Here is a 12,086-nt window from a genome sequence, read left to right as displayed (position 1 = left end):
AAGGTCGATGATGGACATCCTGGTGGAGGGGCACAGGACTAGCTGCCTGTTTGACACGGGCAGCACTGGGAGTTTTATTCACCCGGACACAGTGCAACTCTGCGGACTCGTGACACGGCCGGTAAGCCAGAGGGTCACCATGGCTTCTGGATTGCATTCCACAGACATCTGGGGGGGTTGTGTAGCGACATTGGTGGTGCAGGGCACAGAATATCAGGACTTTGCGCTACTGGTCATGCCTCAACTGAGTGTGCCTGTGCTATTGGGGCTTCAATTCCAGAGCCACCTGAAAAGTGTGACGATGGAGTATGACGGGCCCCTCCCATCACTCACTGTCAGAAATCCTCAGTTTTGTGGGACTTTGTCACATACCCCGCTACTGACCACACACACACACTGAACCACACATCCCACCCAGCACCATGCCGACAGCTACACTTCTGACACCACTTGCAGCCTCTCCACCCTCAAGATCCCTCCCCCACTGCTGTTCGCCAACCTGACCCCCGACTGTAAACCTGTGGCAACTAAAAGCAGGAGGTACAGCGTAGGGGACAGGGCCTTCATTCAGTCGGAGGTGCAGCGGCTACTCAGGGAGGGGATCATTGAGCCAAGCACAAGTCCTTGGAGGGGCCAGGTGGTCATTGTTCAGACCAAACAGCAAAATAGGATGGTCGTGGACTATAGCCAGACATTCAATAGGTTCACGCAGCTTTACGCGTACCCCCTACCCCACATCGCGGATATGGTCAATCAGATAGCTCAGTACAAGGTGTACTCGACCATAGACCTGAAATCCGCTTATCACCAGCTCCCCATCCGCCCAGAGGACCGCCCCTACACCGCCTTCGAGGCAGGCGGCAGGCTCTATCACTTCCTGTGCGTCCCCTTGTGTCACGAATGGTGTCTCTGTCTTCCAGAGGGAAATGGTCCGGATGGTGGACCAGTGCCAACTGAAGGCCACATTTCCATATCTGGATAACATCACCATCTGCAATCACAACACCAACCTCCAATGATTTTTCCAAGCGGCCAAAGCTCTTAACCTTACCTACAACAGGGACAAGTGTGTGTTTGGAACCACCCGACTTGCTATCCTTGGGTATGTCGTGGAGAATGGGGTCATTGGCCCTGACCCCGACCGTAATGGCCCCCTGTTGGAACTCCCTCTTCCCACCACCCTCAGAGCCCTCAAATGGTGCCTGGGCTTCTTTTCCTATTACTCCCAATGGGTCCCTCACTACGCAGACAAGGCCCGCCCCCTGGTCAAGTCCACCGCATTTCCCCTCTCTGCCGAGGCCTGCGCGGCCTTCAGCTGCATTAAAGGGGACATTGCCAAAGCAACGATGCATGCGGTGGATGAGACCATTCCCTTCCAAGTAGAGAGTGACGCCTCCAATTTCGTGCTTGCTGCTACCCTCAATCAGACAGGAAGGCCGGTAGCATTCTTCTCTCGTACCCTTCAAGGCCCTGAAATTCGGCACTCCGTGGTGGAGAAAGAAGCCCAGGCCATAGTAGAAGCTATTAGGCACTGGAGCCACTATCTCGCCGGCAACAAGTTCACCTTGCTGACCGACCAGCGCTCAGTTGCGTTCATGTTCAGCAACCAACAGCGGGGCAAAATCAAAAATTATAAAATTTTGAGGTGGAGAATAGAACTCTCCACTTACAACTATGATATCCTGTACTGGCCTGGCAGACTCAATGAGCCCCCTGATGCCCTATCCCGGGGAGCGTGTGCCAGCACGCAGCTCGACCAGCTATACGCCCTTCATGCAGATCTTTGCCACCCGGGGGTCACCTGATTTTACCATTTCATGAAAACCTGGAACCTGCCTTACTCCCTTGAGGAAATCAGGACGATGACCAGGGACTGTCAAGTCTGCGCTGAGTGCAAACCGCACTTCTACCGTCCTGAAAAGGCACAACTTATCAAGGCCACCTGCCCCTTTGAGCAATTGAGTGTCAACTTTAAGGGCCCCCTTCCCTCCACCGACCGCAATGTCTACTTTCTCAATATAATTGACGAGTACTCGTGGTTCCCCTTTGCCATCCCCTGCCCCGATACCACTGCCACGTTCGTCATAAAAGCCCTGTGCCAGCTCTTCACTCTGTATGGATATCCCTACTATATCCACAGTGATAGAGGGTCCTCCTTTATGAGTGACGAGCTGCACCAGTACCTGCTGGGTAGGGGCATTGCTACTAGTAGGACCACGAGCTATAACCCCGGGGGAATGTACAGATGGAGAGGGAGAATGCCGCTTTGTGGAAGGCCACACTCTTAGCCCTTAGGTCAAAGGAATTGCCGGTCTCTCGTTGGCAGGAGGTCCTCCTTGAGGCACTTCACTCCATCCGCCCTCTGTTATGTACGTCCACCAATGCCACCCCTCATGAGCGACTCTTTTCTTTTCCCAGGAAGTCTGCCACTGGGACCACCCTACCGGCTTGGCTGATGTCCCCAGGGCCAGTGCTGCTCTGGAAACATGCGAGGAGCAATAAATACTCCCTGATGGTCAGGAGGGTTCACCTACTTCATGTGAACCCCCAGTATGCCTACGTGGTTTTACCTGATGGGCAGGAGGACACGGTCTCCATCCACGAACTGGCGCCTGCAGGAGCACCAGACCCCTACCCTGAACACTCCACGGTGACTATGAACCCCGTACTTACCAACATATATACCCACAAGACACCACGCACACCAAGCCCGACACAGACTCCTCACGACACTCCCATACCGGGCACCTCACACACGCATGGGGGATTACTGATGCCTAACGGGCTGGCACCTCAAGTCAGGCCAGAGCCAACACGACCACCGGCACCGGTGCAATCACCACCGGTGCTACGTAGATCGCAGCGACGGACTCGGCCACTTGATAGACTTAACCTGTAAATATACTTGTAAGAAACTTTGCCCCGTGGGGACTCTCTTTTAAAACAAAGGGGGGGGGGTGAATGTTGTAAACTACGTATACCTGTCTGGACATGCCTCTCTGCTGACTGCTCCTGTGGCTCATCCCACAGACCCCTGTATAAAGGCGATTGGAGGCACTGCTCCTCTCTCAGTCTCTGAGATGCTGTGCTTCATTTTGCTGCTAATAAAAGCCTATCATTCGCCTCCCGTCTCCAAGAGTTATTGATGGTGCATCATAGTGTTAGGACGCAGATGAGGGCATGAACGTGGCTGGAGCTTGACGTAAAACATTACTGGAGTTGAATGGCAAATGGAAAGACAGGTGGCAGACAACATTTACCTTGACATGGAGCGTTGCAGAGCTGAATGAAATATGGAAAGGCAAATGGCAAGCAATTCCTATCTTGACATGGAGAGACAGAGTTACACAGGTAAACCTCAGTATGGAAGTAAAACTTAGGATACACAATCCTAAGCGGCTGGGAACGTGAATTACCACACTGGCTAAAACAACAATCTGGCGATGAGTGGCTGCAATGCCAGGGTATTTATGCTGCAGTTTTAGATGAGAATCAGGTGTGTCGTAATCAAAGGGAATTAGGAGAATACGGGGAATTAACAGATGGGACTGTGACAATTGCACAGGGCGCCTTCCACACTCTCAGACATTTCATCTATTTGATTATGAATAGAGTTGCTGCTGAGCAGAATTACTTTAATTGTTTGATCTCGTGATTTATACAAAACCATACTCAGCACCTCCCTTGCTGCTGGCAGAGTCAGTTCTTCTCCAATTGTATGTGGCTTTCCTGAATTAGTAATAAGCAATGAAATGTTGTATGAAGCACACAAACCATTATTGTTTTGTTGTGAAGTGTTTTACGTTTCTGAATATTTTCATGAAGTGACTGAAAATAAGCCGTTTTTGTGTGCATTTTGAGAGTGTATTCTCTTCAAATGTCCAAGGAGCTGGGACAGTTTTATTGGCTCTTTAAATAAAACTTTTTCACTCACAACAGACACATTGGCTGCTGTTGGTCCGTTGGTGCTGGTATAAATCCATATTGCAGATACTTCACACTATACCGTCTACACTTTTTCATTTAGTTTACTTCTGCCATTTTTATTATGATTTAACAAAAAAATCACCTATTACCCTCAGTCCATCCTCAAGCACTGAGATCAATAAAGGGGAAAGTTATGACATCATCATAGCTCAGGTAAACCTGGCTGCCTGCCTAACAGTAGATAAAGTGGAGCAACAATATTTCAGTTGGACCTTGAACTAGGGAAATGACCATTCAGAAGGACATATTCTGAAGTTTACCACCCCTAATTCACAGGAACTGCATCACTGCATGATTAAAGTATGGGAAGCGTAGTAGCTAACACCATTTTACAGTAGTGAATGGCAGTAATGCGCAGGCTGAGGCTGGAAATGGATGATTTCATTAATCCGGATTTCTCATTATATGCCAAATTCAGGTGTCATATTGCTTTTCAACAACTATAATATTCTTTGAGTAAAGTCTAAGAGAACGGTGTGTTCGCAAGAGATGAGGAGGGTACATGATCATTGCACATCTATATGAAAGATTGTCATAGGAAAGCAGCGTCCATCATCAGGGACCTCCATTATCCAGGCCATGCTCTGTTCTTCTGTTGCCATTAGAAGAAGGTACAGGAACTGCAGGACTCACAACTTCAGGTTCAGGAACAGTTACTACCCCTCAACCATCAGGATAAAGGGGATAACTTCACTCAACTTCACTTGCACCATCACTGCAGTGTTCCCACAACCTATGAACTCAAAAACTCTTCATCTCATGGACTCAATATTTATTGCTTATTAATTTATTATGATTATTTCTTCCTTTTTGTATTTGCACAGTTTATTGTCTTTTGCACACTGGTTGAACCCCAGCTGGTTGATTCTATTATGGTTATTACTCCATTATGGATTAATTTTGTATGCCCACAAGAAAATGAATCTCTGGGTTGTATATGGTGACATATATGTACTTTGATAATAATTTACTTTCATCTTTGAATTTTGACACTGAGAATCAAATGCTTATGATAAGTATTTTGTTTTTTAAATTAAAGCCGATTCCCTCAGATGGCCCCCTTTCAACAAGCACTCCCCACCTGATTTAATTTTATTGCCCCCTTAGAAACTCCCACTGCCCCCGGCGGATAAGGGCCATATCGCCCACTTTGGGAATCACTGGTTTAGATCCTGTGATATTAAAAGAACAACAGGATTTCCCAGTCAGGATGGTGTGGCAATGCAGGATTCTTGACCTCCTGCCTGATGGTAGCAGTGTATCTCCTTGTTCTTCTGTTTGTCACAGGTTGTGGTGAACTACATATACCTGTCTGAACACGCCCCCCCCCCCCCCAGCTGACTGCTCCTGTGGCTCCTCCCACGGACCCCGGTATAAAGGCGATTGGAGACACCGCCCCAGCCTCAGTCTCCAGGATGCAGTCTGGTGGTCAATTGCTGCTTCCAGCCAATAAAAGCCTATATCTCGGCTCACGTCTCTGAGAGTTATTGATGGTGCATCACAGGTCACTGGTTTTCTTTGGTGCCAAGAGAAAACCCTTGGCAAGTGGTTGCAGAACATTTGCAGAAAGCGCATGTTGTGGCTATACTGAATGTTAGATTTCTGAACCAACATGGATAACAGTAGTCACCTCAACACTGAATAAATTTTACAACCTACAGTCTCAGATTGAAGGAACCTACAACTCATGGTCTCAGTATTTATCTATCTGTTTATCTATCTAGCCATTTATCTATATAGTTCAATTTGCACACTTTGTCTTCTTTTGCACATAGGTTATTTGTCAGTCTTTCTTTAGACCATAAGACTGTAAAACATAGAAGCAGAATTAGGCCATCTGGCCCATCGAGTCTGCTCTGTCATTCAATCATGGTTGATCCTCTTTTCTATCTCCTCCTCAACCCCACTTCCTGGCTTTCTCCCCTTAATCTTTGATGCCATGTCCAATCAAGAACCTATCAATCTCTGCCTTAAATACACCCAATGACTTGGCCTCCACAGCTGCATGTGGCAACAAATTCCACAAATTTGCCACCCTTTGGCTAAAGAAATTTCTCGGCATCTCTGTTTTGAAAGGGCACCCCTCTATCCTGAGGCTGTGCCCTCTTGTCCAAGATTCTCCCACCATGGGAAACATCCCTTCCACATCTACTCTGTTTAGGCCTTTCAACATTTGAAAGGATTCAATGAGATGTCCCACTCATTCTTCTGAATTCCAGCGAGTACAGACCCAGAGCCATCAAAAGTGCCTCTTATGATAAACCTTTCATTCCTAGAATCATCTCTGTGAAACTCCTCTGAACCCTCTCCAATGCCAACACATCTTTTCTAAGGTAAGTGGCCCAAAACTGTTCACAATACTCAAGCTGAGACTTCACCAGTGACTTCTAAAGCCTCAGCATCATATCCTTGCTCTTGTTTTCTAGACCTCTTGAAATGAATGCTAACATGGCATTTGCCTTCCTCACCACAGACTCAACCTGCAAATTAACTTTCAGGTTGTTCTGAACAAGGACTCCTAAGTCCCTAGATTCTTAGATTTTCTCCCTGTTTAAAAGATTGTCTGCACATTTATTTCTACTATCAAAGTGCATAACCACGCATTTTCCAACATTGTATTTCATTTGCCACTTTCTTGCCCATTCTCCTAATCTGTCTAAGTTCTTCTGCATCACACCTATTTCTTCATACCTGCCCTTCTACCAACATTCATATCATCTGCAAACTTGGCTACAAAGCCATTTATTCCATCATCTAAGTTATTTATATGCAGCATAAAAAGAGGTAGTCCCAACACCGACTCCCGCGGGACACCACTAGTCACTGACAGCCAACCAGAAAAGGATCCTTTTATTCCCATTCACTGCCTCCTACCAATCAGCCAATGCTCTAACCATGTTAATAACTTTCCTGTAATACCATAGGGTCTTAAATGGATAAGCACCTTGTCAAAGGCCTTCTGAAAATCCAAATACACAACATTCACAGTATCCCCTTTATCTATCCTACTTGTAATTTCTTCAAAGGATTCCAACAGGCTCATCAGGCCTGAAGGGAACCATGTTGACTTTGTACTATGTTGTCCTGTATCACCTCATATTTAACAATTGTCTTGAACATTTTCCCAACCACTGAGGTCATGCTAACTGGTCTATAATTTCCTTTCTGCTGCCTTCCTCCTTTCTTAAACAGTAGAGTAATGTTTGCAGTTTTCCAGTCCTCTGGCACCATGCTAGAGTCCAATGATTTTTGAAAGATCATTTCTAACGCCACTGCAACCTCTAACTCTTTCAGAACCCTAGAGTGCAGTTCATCTGGTTTGGTCTTTCAGCTTTTTGAGCACCTTCTCGCTTGTAACAGTAACTGCACCCACTTCTCTTCCTTCACACACTACAACATCAGGCACACTGCTAGTGTCTTCCACAGTCAAGACTGACGCAAAATACTCATTTAGTACAACAGCCATCTTCTTGTCCCTGTGATTATTTCTCCTGCCTCATTTTCTAGCTGTCCAATATCCATTCTCATTTCTCTTTTATTTTTGACATACTTGAAAAATCTTTTACTATCCAATTTTTTAATCCACTGTGATATAGTAAGCTAGCTTGCTATCATATTTCATCATTTCTTTCTAATGATTTTTCCAGTTGCTCTCTGTAGGTTTTTAAAAACTTCCCAATCTTCTAACTTCCCACTAATTTTTACTTTGTTGTATGCTCTTTTGCTTTTACAATAGCTTTGACTTACTTTGTCAGCCACAGTTGTACTAATTTACCATTTGAGTATTTCTCCATTTTTGGAATACACATGTCCTGCACCTTCCTCATTTTCCCAGAAACGCACGCCATTGCTGTTCTGTTGACATCCCTGCCAGCAGCTCCTTCCAATTTGGCTAACTCCTCTCTTATACCACTGTACCTTCCCTTATTCCATAGAAATACTGCTACATCTGACTTTACTTTCTCCCTATCAAATTTCAAGTTGAATACAATCATATTGTGACTACTGGTTCCTAAGATTTCTTTTACATTAAACTCCCTAATCGCCTCCAGTTCATTATGTAACATCCAATCCAGTATAGCTGATCCTCTAGGAGGCGCAACGACAAACTGCTCTAAAAAAGCGATCTCTTAGGCATTGAATAAACTCACTCTTGAGATTCGTTAGCAATCTGATTTTCCCAATCAACCTGCATGTTAAAATCTCCCCTGACTACCATAACGTTGCCCTTTTGACTCGCCTTTTCTCTTCCCTGATATAACCTGTAGTTCACCTCCCAGCCACAGTTGGGAGGCCTGTGTATAACTGCCACCAATGTCCTTTTACCCTTACAGTTTCTTAACTCAACCCACAAGGATTCAACATCATCTGATCCTATGTCACATCTTTCTACTGATTTGATGCCATTCTTTATCAGTAGAGCCACACCAACCCCTCTGTCTACCTTCCTATCCCTCCGATTCAATGTGTGACCTTGGACATTCAGCTCCCAACTACAACCATCCTTCAGCCACTATTCAGTGATGGCCACAACATCATACCTGGGAATCTGTAATATTGCAACAAGATCACCCACCTTTTTTCTTATACTACTTGCATTTAGACACAACATCTTGAGTACTGTATTTGCCGTCCTTTCTGACTTTGCATCCCTAATGAACTGATACTCAGTCTGTTGGCTGCAACTAAGTCCCATCACTGCCTGCCCTTCCTGGCAGTCTGACTGCACGCTATCTTTACTTTTTTACCATCCGTCCTTTCCTGAGTCCCTTCACTCTGGTTCCCACCCTCCTGCCAACTTAGTTTCAACCCTCCTCAACAGCTCTAACAAACCTGCCCACATGAATATTGTCCCCCTCAATTTCAGGTGCAACCCATCACTTTTGAACAGGTCATCCCTTCCCCAGAAGAGATCCCAATGATCCAAGAACCTGAAGCCCTTCCCCCTGAACCAGCTTCTTAGCCACACATTTATCTGCCAGATCGTCCTGTTTCTACCCTCACTGGCATGTGGCACTGGCAGCAATCCAGAAATTACTACCCAGGAGGTCCTGCTTCTCAGCTTTCTACCTCTCTCTCTAAATTTTATTTTCAGGACCTCATTGCTTTTCCTTCCTATGACGTTGGTACCAATATGTACCAAGACATCTAGCAGCTCCCCCTCCCTCTCCAAAATGTGGACGTGATCTGAGATATTCTGTCCCTGGCACCTGGGAGGCAGCATACCATCTGGTGTCCCATTCATGTCCACAGAATCTCCTGTCAGTTCCCCTCATTATCAAGTGCCCTGCCACTCTCTTTCCCTTCTGCACTGCGGACCCATGCTTAGTGCCCGTAACCTGGTTGCTGTGGTATTCTCCCGGGAGGTCATCACCCACAAAAGTATCCAAAGTAGTATACTTGTTCTTGAACAGAATGGCCACAGTGGTGCTCTGCTCTAACTGCCATTTCTGTTTCTCCTGACATTCACCCAGCTCCTCGCCTCCTGCAACTTCAGGGTGACTACCTCCCTGTAACTTTGATCAATTATATCCTCACTCTTCCATACAAGCCAAAGATCATTCAGCTGCTGCTCCAGATCCCTACTTGGTCTTCAAGGAGCTGCAGCCAGATACACTTCACACAGATGTGGTTCCCTGGTCGACTCTGGGTCTCCCAGTTGTCCAACATCCAGCATGACGAGCACACCACAGCCATTTCAATGGCAAAGTAAGAGAGGGGAAGAAAAACCAAAAAGGAAACCTCAACAGACGCCTCACACAGAGTCAACGCCTCTTCCGAGTGAAGCCTCTTTTGAGCCAAAACCTGTCGCTTCTCCTCTTGCCACGGGCCTACTCCCGTACAATGGCCGCTCTGACTTCTATTTATCCTTTCGGTACTTTTATTTAGTTCATAGAGCTCTGTTGATGCTGCTGATAGGCCACATACATTATTGATAATGTTTCATAAATCCTAATGTATGTCTTTGTTTTCCTATAAATGCACATAGGAAAATGAATCTCAAGGTAGTATATGATGGCATACACGTACTTTCATAACAAAATTACTTTGAATTTGACTTTTTGTAGATGGTACATGCTGTGGCTATGCTGAATATTGTGTAGATGGTTCATTCTGTAGCTATGATGAACATTTTGTAGATCTGGGGTTCCCAACCTTGGATCCATGGACCTCTTGGTTCAAGGTAGGGGTCCATGGTATAGAAAAGGTTGGGAACCCCTTGTGTAGATAGTTCCTGTTGTGGTTCTGTTGAGCATTTTGTAGATGGTAGATGCTGCTATAATGCTGAACATTTTGGAGATATTAGATGCTGTGGCGACGTTGACCCACAGAATAACAGTTGATAACAAATTCACTTTCATTCCAGGAATGAAAGGGTTACCATATGAGGAATATCTGGATTGAAGGATGCCCTTTTAGAACTGAGATGTGGAGAAATTACTTTAGTCAGAGGATGGTAAATCTGTGGAATTTGTTGCCATGAACTGCTGTGGAGGCCAAATCATTGCGTGTGTTTAAGGCAGAGGTAGATAGGTTCTTGATTAGTCACGGCATTGAAGGGTATGGGGAGAAGGCAGGGAAGTGGGGATGACTGGAAGAATTGGATCAGCCCATGTTTGAATGGCGGAGCAGACTTTATGGGCCAAATGGCCTACCTCTGCTCCTATATCTTATAGTCTTACGGACTTTTTGTTGATGGTACGCGCTGTGGCCACACTGAACATTTTGTCGACAGTACGTGCTTTGGCTACGCTGAATATTTTGCCGAAGGTACATGCTGTGTCTACGCTGAACGTTTTGTTGATGGTTCGTGCTATAACCATGTTGAACATTATGTCGATGGTACATGCTGTTGCTACCAAAGTAAGAGTGATTGCTTTAAGAAAACATCTGAACATTGAACTCTCAGGAACTGTAGGACAGACACATTCAGGCAAGGGCAGAGAATTCCATTAAAACTTCACGTATAGATGGTGTGATATCTCTGAAGTGTCAGGAGGTGAGTTATTCTTGCATAATGACCAGCCGAAGTCTGATATTTGTTAGGTAATTGCTGTAGTCTGCAGTGCCCTGCCAACAATCCTGCATTTGAACTACATTACTGCTGGTTTCCATCTCCTCCACGACCACGAGAATTTGAATGTTATCCTTTGCCTTCGGTAATAATGCAGTGTAAACACTGTGTGGAAAAGCTTATTAATTTGCTGTTCTTGCAAATAAGCCATGCAGATCCAGAAAACTGAAAGAGCAGAAGCATTGCTTGTGACGAATGTCACTTCAAATTGGAAGGTTGCTGCTAATAAATTGCTGATAATGCCATAATTTATTCAATATCATAGTTTTTTTAGACATAGAGAATGCTTGAATTTCAATAGTTTCTGCCTTTCTGATGAAGGTAATGAATATGTATAGAGTGAACTTACACATCATGAAGGCTTCAATAAAATAGGTAAAAAAAATTCTCCTGTGCCACAAGGAAAGGTTAAAGAGTAAAGAAAGGTTTAAGATCAACGAGGTAATGTTACATCTCTATAACACCATAGTTAGATCACACTTGGAGTATTGTGTTCATGAAGGATATAGAAGATCTAGAGAGGGAATGGAGATTTACCGGGAAGCGGCCTGAACTAGAGAACATGCCTTGTGAAGATCAGTTGAGTTAGTGATGCACCATCAATAACTCTCGGAGACGGGAGGTGAACGATAGGCTTTTATTAGTGTAAAGGGGATTTCTTCTTTTTCTTTGTTACTGTGTATGTAATCAAAATGGCTTCTTTGTTTTGTTAAAAGCAGGAATGCTTCTTTGTTGCGAGAGAGTGCTGGAAGCTTGTTTGGGTTAAAATTTACTGATAACGAGAATTGTATTCCTTTGTAAACCAATTGGGATTAATGTTGTTCTTTCTTCTGAGTCTGTAAGCTATTGTTGGCGGACTTTTGGGGAGATCGGCGCAAGGGGGTGAGAGAGAGAGGACGCAATGCTGTAAACTGGGCGAGGAATGGACCCCGGGGGGGGGGGGGTGTCCAAGGCCAGGAGGTACCCTGAGGAGAGGAGACGACGATAGATATGCTTGGTTGACCACTTCGGGTGGTCCTGAGCT

The sequence above is a fragment of the Hypanus sabinus genome, chromosome 4, assembly GCF_030144855.1.
Source record: "Hypanus sabinus isolate sHypSab1 chromosome 4, sHypSab1.hap1, whole genome shotgun sequence".
NCBI classification, from domain to species: Eukaryota; Metazoa; Chordata; class Chondrichthyes; order Myliobatiformes; family Dasyatidae; genus Hypanus; species Hypanus sabinus.
Note: the sequence above shows the minus strand (reverse complement) of the source record.